The sequence below is a fragment of the Nothobranchius furzeri genome, unplaced genomic scaffold (assembly GCF_043380555.1).
Source record: "Nothobranchius furzeri strain GRZ-AD unplaced genomic scaffold, NfurGRZ-RIMD1 Scf151, whole genome shotgun sequence".
Taxonomy (NCBI): Eukaryota; Metazoa; Chordata; class Actinopteri; order Cyprinodontiformes; family Nothobranchiidae; genus Nothobranchius; species Nothobranchius furzeri.
In genome coordinates, this window is record NW_027223167.1 from 35,001 (window position 1) to 45,000 (window position 10,000).

Sequence of the window (10,000 nt, forward strand, 5' to 3'; positions counted from 1 at the left end):
ACTTGGGTCAGAGTACAGCCGAAGTGGAGCACTTGTGTCGGACTAGGGAGGCTGTGCCGTGCCCCCTGGAGGTCTAAAGGATGACCAGTAGTTGTGGTTCTCGCCCCGGGACTTGGGTCAGAGTATAGCCCAAGTGGAGCACTTGTGTCGGCCTAGGGAGGCTGTGCCGGGCCCCCTGGAGGTCTAAAGGATGACCATGAGGTCAAAAGGATGACCAGTAGTTGTGGTTCTCGCCCCGGGACTTGGGTCAGAGTATAGCCCAAGTGGAGCACTTGGGTCGGACTAGGGAGGCTGTGTCGTGCCCCCTGGAGGTCTAAAGGATGACCAGTAGTTGTGGTTCTCGCCCCGGGACTTGGGTCAGAGAATAGCCCAAGTGGGACACTTGTGTCGGACTAGGGAGGCTCTGCCGTGCCCCCTGGAGGTCTAAAGGATGACCAGTAGTTGTGGTTCTCGCCCCGGGACTTGGGTCATAGTATAGCCCAAGTGGAGCACTTGGGTCGGACTAGGGAGGCTGTGTCGTGCCCCCTGGAGGTCTAAAGGATGACCAGTAGTTGTGGTTCTCGCCCCGGGACTTGGGTCAGAGAATAGCCCAAGTGGGACACTTGTGTCGGACTAGGGAGGCTCTGCCGTGCCCCCTGGAGGTCTAAAGGATGACCAGTAGTTGTGGTTCTCGCCCCGGGACTTGGGTCAGAGTATAGCCCAAGTGGAGCACTTGTGTCGGACTAGGGAGGCTGTGCCGTGCCCCCTGGAGGTCTAAAGGATGACCATTAGTTGTGGTTCTCGCCCCGGGACTTGGGTCAGAGTACAGCCCAAGTGGAGCACTTGCGTCGGACTAGGGAGGCTGTGCCGGGCCCCCTGGAGGTCTAAAGGATGACCAGTAGTTGTGGTTCTCGCCCCGGGCCGTGGGTCTGAGTATGGCCCAAGTGGGACACTTGTGTCGGACTAGGGAGGCTCTGCCGTGCCCCCTTGAGGTCTAAAGGATGACCAGTAGTTGTGGTTCTCGCCCCGGGACTTGGGTCATAGTATAGCCCAAGTGGGACACTTGTGTCGGACTAGGGAGGCTCTGCCGTGCCCCCTTGAGGTCTAAAGGATGACCATGAGGTCAAAAGGATGACCAGTAGTTGTGGTTCTCGCCCCGGGACTTGGGTCAGAGTATGGCCCAAGTGGTGCACTTGTGTCGGTCTAGGGAGGCTGTGCCGGTCCCCCTGGAGGTCTAAAGGATGACCAGTAGTTGTGGTTCTCGCCCCGGGACTTGGGTCAGAGTATAGCCCAAGTGGAGCACTTGTGTCGGACTAGGGAGGCTGTGCCGGGCCCCCTGGAGGTCTAAAGGATGACCAGTAGTTGTGGTTCTCACCCCGGGTCGTGGGTCCGAGTCTGGCCCGAGTAGAGCACTTTGGTCGGCTACCGGGGGGTGTGCCGTGCCCCCTGGAGGTCTAAAGGATGACCAGTAGTTGTGGTTCTCGCCCCGGGACTTGGGTCAGAGTATAGCCCAAGTGGAGCACTTGTGTCGGCCTAGGGAGGCTGTGCCGGGCCCCCTGGAGATCTAAAGGATGACCATGAGGTCAAAAGGATGACCAGTAGTTGTGGTTCTCGCCCCGGGACTTGGGTCAGAGTATAGCCCAAGTGGAGCACTTGTGTCGGCCTAGGGAGGCTGTGCCGGGCCCCCTGGAGGTCTAAAGGATGACCAGTAGTTGTGGTTCTCGCACCGGGACTTGGGTCAGAGTACAGCCCAAGTGGAGCACTTGTGTCGGTCTAGGGAGGCTGTGCCGGGCCCCCTGGAGGTCTAAAGGATGACCATGAGGTCAAAAGGATGACCAGTAGTTGTGGTTCTCGCCCCGGGACTTGGGTCAGAGTATAGCCCAAGTGGAGCACTTGTGTCGGACTAGGGAGGCTGTGCCGTGCCCCCTGGAGGTCTAAAGGATGACCAGTAGTTGTGGTTCTCGCCCCGGGACTTGGGTCAGAGTATAGCCCAAGTGGAGCACTTGTGTCGGCCTAGGGAGGCTGTGCCGGGCCCCCTGGAGGTCTAAAGGATGACCATGAGGTCAAAAGGATGACCAGTAGTTGTGGTTCTCGCCCCGGGACTTGGGTCAGAGTATAGCCCAAGTGGAGCACTTGTGTCGGACTAGGGAGGCTGTGCCGTGCCCCCTGGAGGTCTAAAGGATGACCAGTAGTTGTGGTTCTCGCCCCGGGACTTGGGTCAGAGTATAGCCCAAGTGGAGCACTTGTGTCGGACTAGGGAGGCTGTGCCGTGCCCCCTGGAGGTCTAAAGGATGACCAGTAGTTGTGGTTCTCGCCCCGGGACTTGGGTCATAGTATAGCCCAAGTGGAGCACTTGGGTCGGACTAGGGAGGCTGTGTCGTGCCCCCTGGAGGTCTAAAGGATGACCAGTAGTTGTGGTTCTCGCCCCGGGACTTGGGTCAGAGAATAGCCCAAGTGGGACACTTGTGTCGGACTAGGGAGGCTCTGCCGTGCCCCCTGGAGGTCTAAAGGATGACCAGTAGTTGTGGTTCTCGCCCCGGGACTTGGGTCAGAGTATAGCCCAAGTGGAGCACTTGTGTCGGACTAGGGAGGCTGTGCCGTGCCCCCTGGAGGTCTAAAGGATGACCATTAGTTGTGGTTCTCGCCCCGGGACTTGGGTCAGAGTACAGCCCAAGTGGAGCACTTGCGTCGGACTAGGGAGGCTGTGCCGGGCCCCCTGGAGGTCTAAAGGATGACCAGTAGTTGTGGTTCTCGCCCCGGGCCGTGGGTCTGAGTATGGCCCAAGTGGGACACTTGTGTCGGACTAGGGAGGCTCTGCCGTGCCCCCTTGAGGTCTAAAGGATGACCAGTAGTTGTGGTTCTCGCCCCGGGACTTGGGTCATAGTATAGCCCAAGTGGGACACTTGTGTCGGACTAGGGAGGCTCTGCCGTGCCCCCTTGAGGTCTAAAGGATGACCATGAGGTCAAAAGGATGACCAGTAGTTGTGGTTCTCGCCCCGGGACTTGGGTCAGAGTATGGCCCAAGTGGTGCACTTGTGTCGGTCTAGGGAGGCTGTGCCGGTCCCCCTGGAGGTCTAAAGGATGACCAGTAGTTGTGGTTCTCGCCCCGGGACTTGGGTCAGAGTATAGCCCAAGTGGAGCACTTGTGTCGGACTAGGGAGGCTGTGCCGGGCCCCCTGGAGGTCTAAAGGATGACCAGTAGTTGTGGTTCTCACCCCGGGTCGTGGGTCCGAGTCTGGCCCGAGTAGAGCACTTTGGTCGGCTACCGGGGGGTGTGCCGTGCCCCCTGGAGGTCTAAAGGATGACCAGTAGTTGTGGTTCTCGCCCCGGGACTTGGGTCAGAGTATAGCCCAAGTGGAGCACTTGTGTCGGCCTAGGGAGGCTGTGCCGGGCCCCCTGGAGATCTAAAGGATGACCATGAGGTCAAAAGGATGACCAGTAGTTGTGGTTCTCGCCCCGGGACTTGGGTCAGAGTATAGCCCAAGTGGAGCACTTGTGTCGGCCTAGGGAGGCTGTGCCGGGCCCCCTGGAGGTCTAAAGGATGACCAGTAGTTGTGGTTCTCGCACCGGGACTTGGGTCAGAGTACAGCCCAAGTGGAGCACTTGTGTCGGTCTAGGGAGGCTGTGCCGGGCCCCCTGGAGGTCTAAAGGATGACCAGTAGTTGTGGTTCTCGCCCCGGGCCGTGGGTCTGAGTATGGCCCAAGTGGGGCACTTGCGTCGGACTGGGGAGGCTCTGCCGCGCCCCCTGGAGGTCAAAAGGATGACCAGTAGTTGTGGTTCTCACCCCGGGTCGTGGGTCCGAGTCTGGCCCGAGTAGAGCACTTTGGTCGGCTACCGGGGGGTGTGCCGTGCCCCCTGGAGCCATGGGAGTGAGCTCCAGCAGACTGGTATTTTTCGGAGAACCAGGCCCACACTCCTCAGACTTTGTGCCCAGGGACAGGCCACCAAAATCGGCCGCGGCTCGTGCACTTTGCCCCTGCGTTTCTCCCAGAACCAGAGCCGGAAAAATCCCAAAATTGATGCCCAGAGATAGTCGACTCTGCCTGGAATAGATTGCCACCCAAACCCGCCAACTCACGCTGGTTTTCCGATGGCCTCACCTACTAACCCGAGCATGGTCATCGCTCGCACCTTCCAAAACCTCCAGGGGCGCAGGCACTTTTCATTTACTGGCCATAAGGCCGACCGCCTTAAGCGTTAAGCGATAAGCGAAAGGCTTAGTTTGGACTTAGTTTTTGGAGCGACGAGGTCGCCGTTTTGTCAATTCTGAACCGATTTTCACGCGGTTTTCGACTGCCTGCGCCTGGGGAGCCGCCCAGAAGCCCCAGGCAGTGTTCTGGGTGGACTTCCGGACCGGTCCGGACCCGGTACCGGCCGGGGGAACCGCACCACGCCTCTCGGGCGTTTCTACACCGATTTTCGCGGGGTTTTCGACTGCATAGACGGGGCCACCTGCTGCAGGGCCCGAGGGAGGGCCTTACTGAGCTGGGTCCGACGCAGGGCCCGGTTCCTGGAGCCCGCTGGGGGGGGGGGGGGGTTCTCTAAGGCTCACGGCGGGCTGCTGAGGGGCCGGATCGGATGCAGACAGGCGCTCCTCTGCCCAGGTCTTTGCTCCCCTGCCCCACTAGGAATGGAAGACACACTGCCAACAGCTTCTGGAGGGTGATGGGCCCTGCTGCAGACCAGGTCCGACCCAGGTTTCAGCTATCCCACCCCGCAGGGACTTAAAGACACACTGCCATCAGCTTCTGGAGGCTGCTGAGCTCTACTATAGAGCAGGTCCGACCCAGGTTTCAGCTCCTGCAGCCCACTAGGACTTAAACACACACTGCCATCAGCGTCTGGATGGTGATGGGCCCTGCTGCAGACCAGGTCCGACCCAGGTTTCAGCTATCCCACCCCGCAGGGACTTAAAGACACACTGCCATCAGCTTCTGGAGGCTGCTGAGCTCTACTATAGAGCAGGTCCGACCCAGGTTTCAGCTCCTGCAGCCCACTAGGACTTAAACACACACTGCCATCAGCGTCTGGATGGTGATGGGCCCTGCTGCAGACCAGGTCCGACCCAGGTATCAGCTCCTGCACCCCGCAGGGAATTGAAGACACACTGCCATCAGCTTCTGGAGGCTGCTGAGCTCTGCTATAGACCAGGTCCGACCCAGGTTTCAGCTCCTGCACCCCGCAGGGAACTAAACACACACTGCCATCTGCAACTGGAGGCTGCTGAGCCCTGCTGCAGACCAGGTCCGACCCAGGTTATGGCTCTCCCACCCCCCTGGGACTTAAACACACACAGCCATCAGCTTCTGGATGGTGATGGGCCCTGCTGCAGACCAGGTCCGACCCAGGTTTCAGCTCCTCAACCCCGCAGGGACTTAAACCCACACCGCCATCAGCTTCTGGAGGGTGATGGGCCCTGCTGCGGGCCAGGTCCGACCCAGGTTTCAGCTCTCCCACCCCGCAGGGACTTAAACACACACAGCCATCAGCTTCTGGGGGCTGCTGAGCCCTGCTGCAGACCAGGTCCGACCCAGGTTTCAGCTCTCCCACCCCGCAGGGTCTTTAACACACACACTGCCATCAGCTGCTGGAGGCTGCTGAGCTCCGCTATAGACCAGGTCCGACCCAGGTTTCTGCTCCTGCACCCCGCAGGGAATGAAAGACACACTGCCATCAGCTTCTGGAGGCTGCTGAGCCCTGCTGCAGACCAGGTCCGACCCAGGTATCGGCTCTCCAACCAGGCAGAGACTTAAACACACACACACACACACACACTGCCATCAGCTTCTGGGGGCTGCTGAGCTCTGCTGTAGACCGGGTCCGACCCAGGTTTCTGCTCCTCCACCCCGCAGGGACTTAAACACACACTGCCACCAGCTTCTGGAGGGTGATGGGCCCTGCTTTAGACCAGGTCTGACCCGGGATATAGCTCTCCCACCCCGCAGGGACTTAAACACTCACTGCCATCAGCTGCTGGAGGCTGCCGAGCTCTGCTGCAGACCAGGTCCCACCCAGGTTTCTGCTCCTGCACCCCGCAGGGACTTAAACACACACTGCCACCAGCTTCTGGAGGGTGATGGGCCCTGCTGTGGACCAGGTCCGACCCGGATATCAGCTCTCCCACCAGGCAGGGACTTAAACACACACTGCAATCAGCTGCTGGAGGCTGCTGAGCTCTACTATAGACCAGGTCCGACCCAGGTTTCAGCTCTCCCACCAGGCAGTGACTTAAAGACACACTGCCATCAGCTGCTGGAGGCTGCTGAGCTCTTCTATAGACCAGGTCCGACCCAGGTTTCAGCTCTCACACCAGGCAGGGACTTAAACACACACTGCCATCAGCTGCTGGAGGCTGCTGAGCTCTGCTATAGACCAGGTCCGACCCAGGTTTCAGCTCTCCCACCAGGCAGGGACTTAAAGACACACTGCCATCAGCTGCTGGAGGCTGCCGAGCCCTGCTGCAGACCATGTCCGACCCAGGTTTCAGCTCTCCCACCAGGCAGGGACTTAGAGGCACGCTGCCATCAGCTTCTGGAGGCTGCTGAGCTCTGCCATAGACCAGGTCCGACCGAGGTTTCAGCTCTCCCACCCCGCAGGGACTTAAACACACACTGCCATCAGCTGCTGGAGGCTGCTGAGCTCTGCTATAGACCAGGTCCGACCCGGGATATAGCTCTCCCACCCCGCAGGGACTTAAACACACACTGCCATCAGCTGCTGGAGGCTGCTGAGCTCTTCTATAGACCAGGTCCGACCCAGGTTTCAGCTCTCCCACCCCGCAGGGACTTGAACACACACTGCCATCAGCTTCTGGAGGCTGCTGAGCTCTGCTATAGACCAGGTCCGACCCAGGTTTCTGCTCCTCCACCCCGCAGGGAATTAAAGACACACTGCCATCAGCTTCTGGATGGTGATGGGCCCTGCTGCAGACCAAGTCCGACCCGGGTTACAGCTCTCCCACCAGGCAGGGAATTAAACACACACTGCCATCAGCTGCTGGAGGCTGCTGAGCTCCGCTATAGACCAGGTCCGACCCGGGTTCCTGCTCCTGCACCCCGCAGGGACCAAAACACACACACTGCCATCAGCTTCTGGAGGCTGCTGAGCTCTTCTATAGACCAGGTCCGACCCAGGTTTCAGCTCTCCCACCAGGCAGGGACTTAAACACACACTGCCATCACCTTCTGCTGGCTGCTGAGCTCTGCTGCAGACCAGGTCCGACCCAGGTTTCAGCTCCTGCACCCCGCAGGGAACTAAACACACACTGCCGTCACCTTCTGCTGGCTGCTGAGCCCTGCTGCAGACCAGGTCCGACCCAGGTTTCAGCTCCTGCACCCCGCAGTGGATTAAAGACACACTGCCATCAGGTTCTGGAGGCTGCTGAGCTCTGCTGCAGACCAGGTCCGACCCAGGTTATGGCTCTCCCACCCCGCAGGGACTTAAACACACACCGCCGTCAGCTTCTGGATGGTGATGGGCCCTGCTGCAGACCAGGTCCGACCCACGTTTCAGCTCTCCCACCCCGCAGGGGATGAAACACACACTGCCATCAGCTTCTGGAGGCTGCTGAGCTCTGCTAAAGACCAGGTCCGACCCAGCTTTCAGCTCTCCCACCAGGCAGGGAGTTAAAGACACACTGTCATCGGCTTCTGGAGGGTGCTGAGCCCTGCTGCACACCAAGTCTGACCCAGGTTTCAGCTCATCCACCCCGCAGGGACCTAAACACACACTGCCATCAGCTTCTGAGTGGTAATGGGCCCTGCTGCAGACCAGGTCCGACCCAGGTTTCAGCTCCTCCACCCCGCCATCACCAGCTGGAGGCTGGCTGCTGCTCCTGCACCCTGCCATCAGCTGCTGGAGGCTTCTGTTCCTCCACCCCGCCATCAGCAGCTGGAGGCTGGCTGCTGGAGGCTGGCTGCTGCTCCTCCACCCCGCCATCACCAGCTGGAGGCTGGTTGCAGCTCCTGCACCCCGCCATCAGCTGCTGGAGGCTGCCTGCAGCCCCTGCACCCCGCCATCAGCTGCTGGAGGCTGGCTGCAGCTCCTGCACACCGCCATCAGCTGCTGGAGGCTGCCTGCAGCTCCTGCACCCCGCCATCAGCTGCTGGAGGCTGGCTGCTGCTCCTGCACCCCGCCAGCAGCTGCTGGAGGCTGGCTGCTGCTCCTCCACCCAACCATCAGCTGCTGGACGCTGGCTGCTGCTCCTGCACCCCGCCATCAGCTGCTGGAGGCTGGCTGCTGCTCCTCCACCACCCAACCATCAGCTGCTGGACGCTGGCTGCAGCTCCTCCACCCCGCCATCAGCTGCTGGTGGCTGGCTGCAGCTCCTTCACCCCGCCATCAGCTGCTGGTGGCTGGCTGCAGCTCCTTCACCCCGCCATCACCAGCTGGAGGCTGGCTGCTGCTCCTGCACCCCGCCATCAGCTGCTGGAGGCTGCCTGCAGCTCCTGCGCCCCGCCATCAGCTGCTGGAGGCTGGCTGCTGCTCCTGCACCCTGCCATCAGCTGTTCGAGGCTGGCTGCAGCTCCTCCACCCCACCATCACCAGCTGGAGGCTGGTTGCAGCTCCTGCACCCCGTCATCAGCAGCTGGAGGCTGCCTGCTGCTCCTGCACCCCGCCATCAGCTGCTGGAGGCTGCCTGCAGCTCCTGCACCCCGCCATCATTTGCTGGAGGCTGGCTGCAGCTCCTGCAACCCGCCATCAGCTGCTGGAGGCTGGCTGCTGCTCCTCCACCCCACCATGACCTGCTGGAGGCTGGCTGCAGCTCCTTCACACCGCCATCAGCTGATGGATGCTGGCTGAACGCTGGAGGCTGGCTGCTGCTCCCACACACCGCCATCAGCTCCTGGAGGCTGGCTGGCTGCTGGAGGCTGTCTGCTGCTGCTCCTCCACCCCGCCATCACCAGCTGGAGGCTGGCTGCTGGAGGCTGGCTGCAGCTCCTGCACCCCACCATCAGCTGCTGGAGGCTGGCTTCTGCTCCTCCACCCCGCCATCAGCTGCTGGGGGCTGGCTGCTGGAGGCTGGCTGCAGCTCCTCCACCCCGCCATCACCAGCTGGAGGCTGGTTGCAGCTCCTGCACCCCGCCATCAGCTGCTGGAGGCTGCCTGCTGCTCCTGCACCCCGCCATCAGCTGCTGGAGGCTGCCTGCACCTCCTGCACCCCGCCATCAGCTGCTGGAGGCTGGCTTCTGCTCCTCCACCCCGCCATCAGCTGATGGAGGCTGCCTGCTTCTCCACCCCGCCATCACTAGCTGGAGGCTGGCTGCTGGAGGCTGGCTGCAGCTCCTCCACCCCGCCATCAGCTGCTGGAGGCTGCCTGCAGCTCCTGCACCCCGCCATCACCAGCTGGAGGCTGGCTTCTGCTCCTCCACCCCGCCATCAGCTGATGGAGGCTGCCTGCTTCTCCACCCCGCCATCACTAGCTGGAGGCTGGCTGCTGGAGGCTGGCTGCAGCTCCTCCACCCCGCCATCAGCTGCTGGAGGCTGGCTGCTGCTCCTGCACCCCGCCATCAGCTGCTGGAGGCTGGCTGCTGCTCCTCCACCCAACCATCAGCTGCTGGACGCTGGCTGCAGCTCCTCCACCCCACCATCAGCTGCTGGACGCTGGCTGCAGCTCCTCCACCCCGCCATCAGCTGCTGGAGGCTGCCTGCAGCTCCTGCACCCCGCCATCAGCTGCTGGAGGCTGCCTGCAGCTCCTGCACCCCGCCATCACCAGCTGGAGGCTGGCTTCTGCTCCTCCACCCCGCCATCAGCTGATGGAGGCTGCCTGCTTCTCCACCCCGCCATCACTAGCTGGAGGCTGGCTGCTGGAGGCTGGCTGCTGCTCCTCCACCCAACCATCAGCTGCTGGACGCTGGCTGCAGCTCCTCCACCCCACCATCAGCTGCTGGACGCTGGCTGCAGCTCCTGCACCCCGCCATCAGCTGCTGGAGGCTGGCTTCTGCTCCTCCACCCCGCCATCAGCTGCTGGAGGCTGCCTGCTGCTCCTGCACCCCGCCATCAGCTGCTGGAGGCTGGCT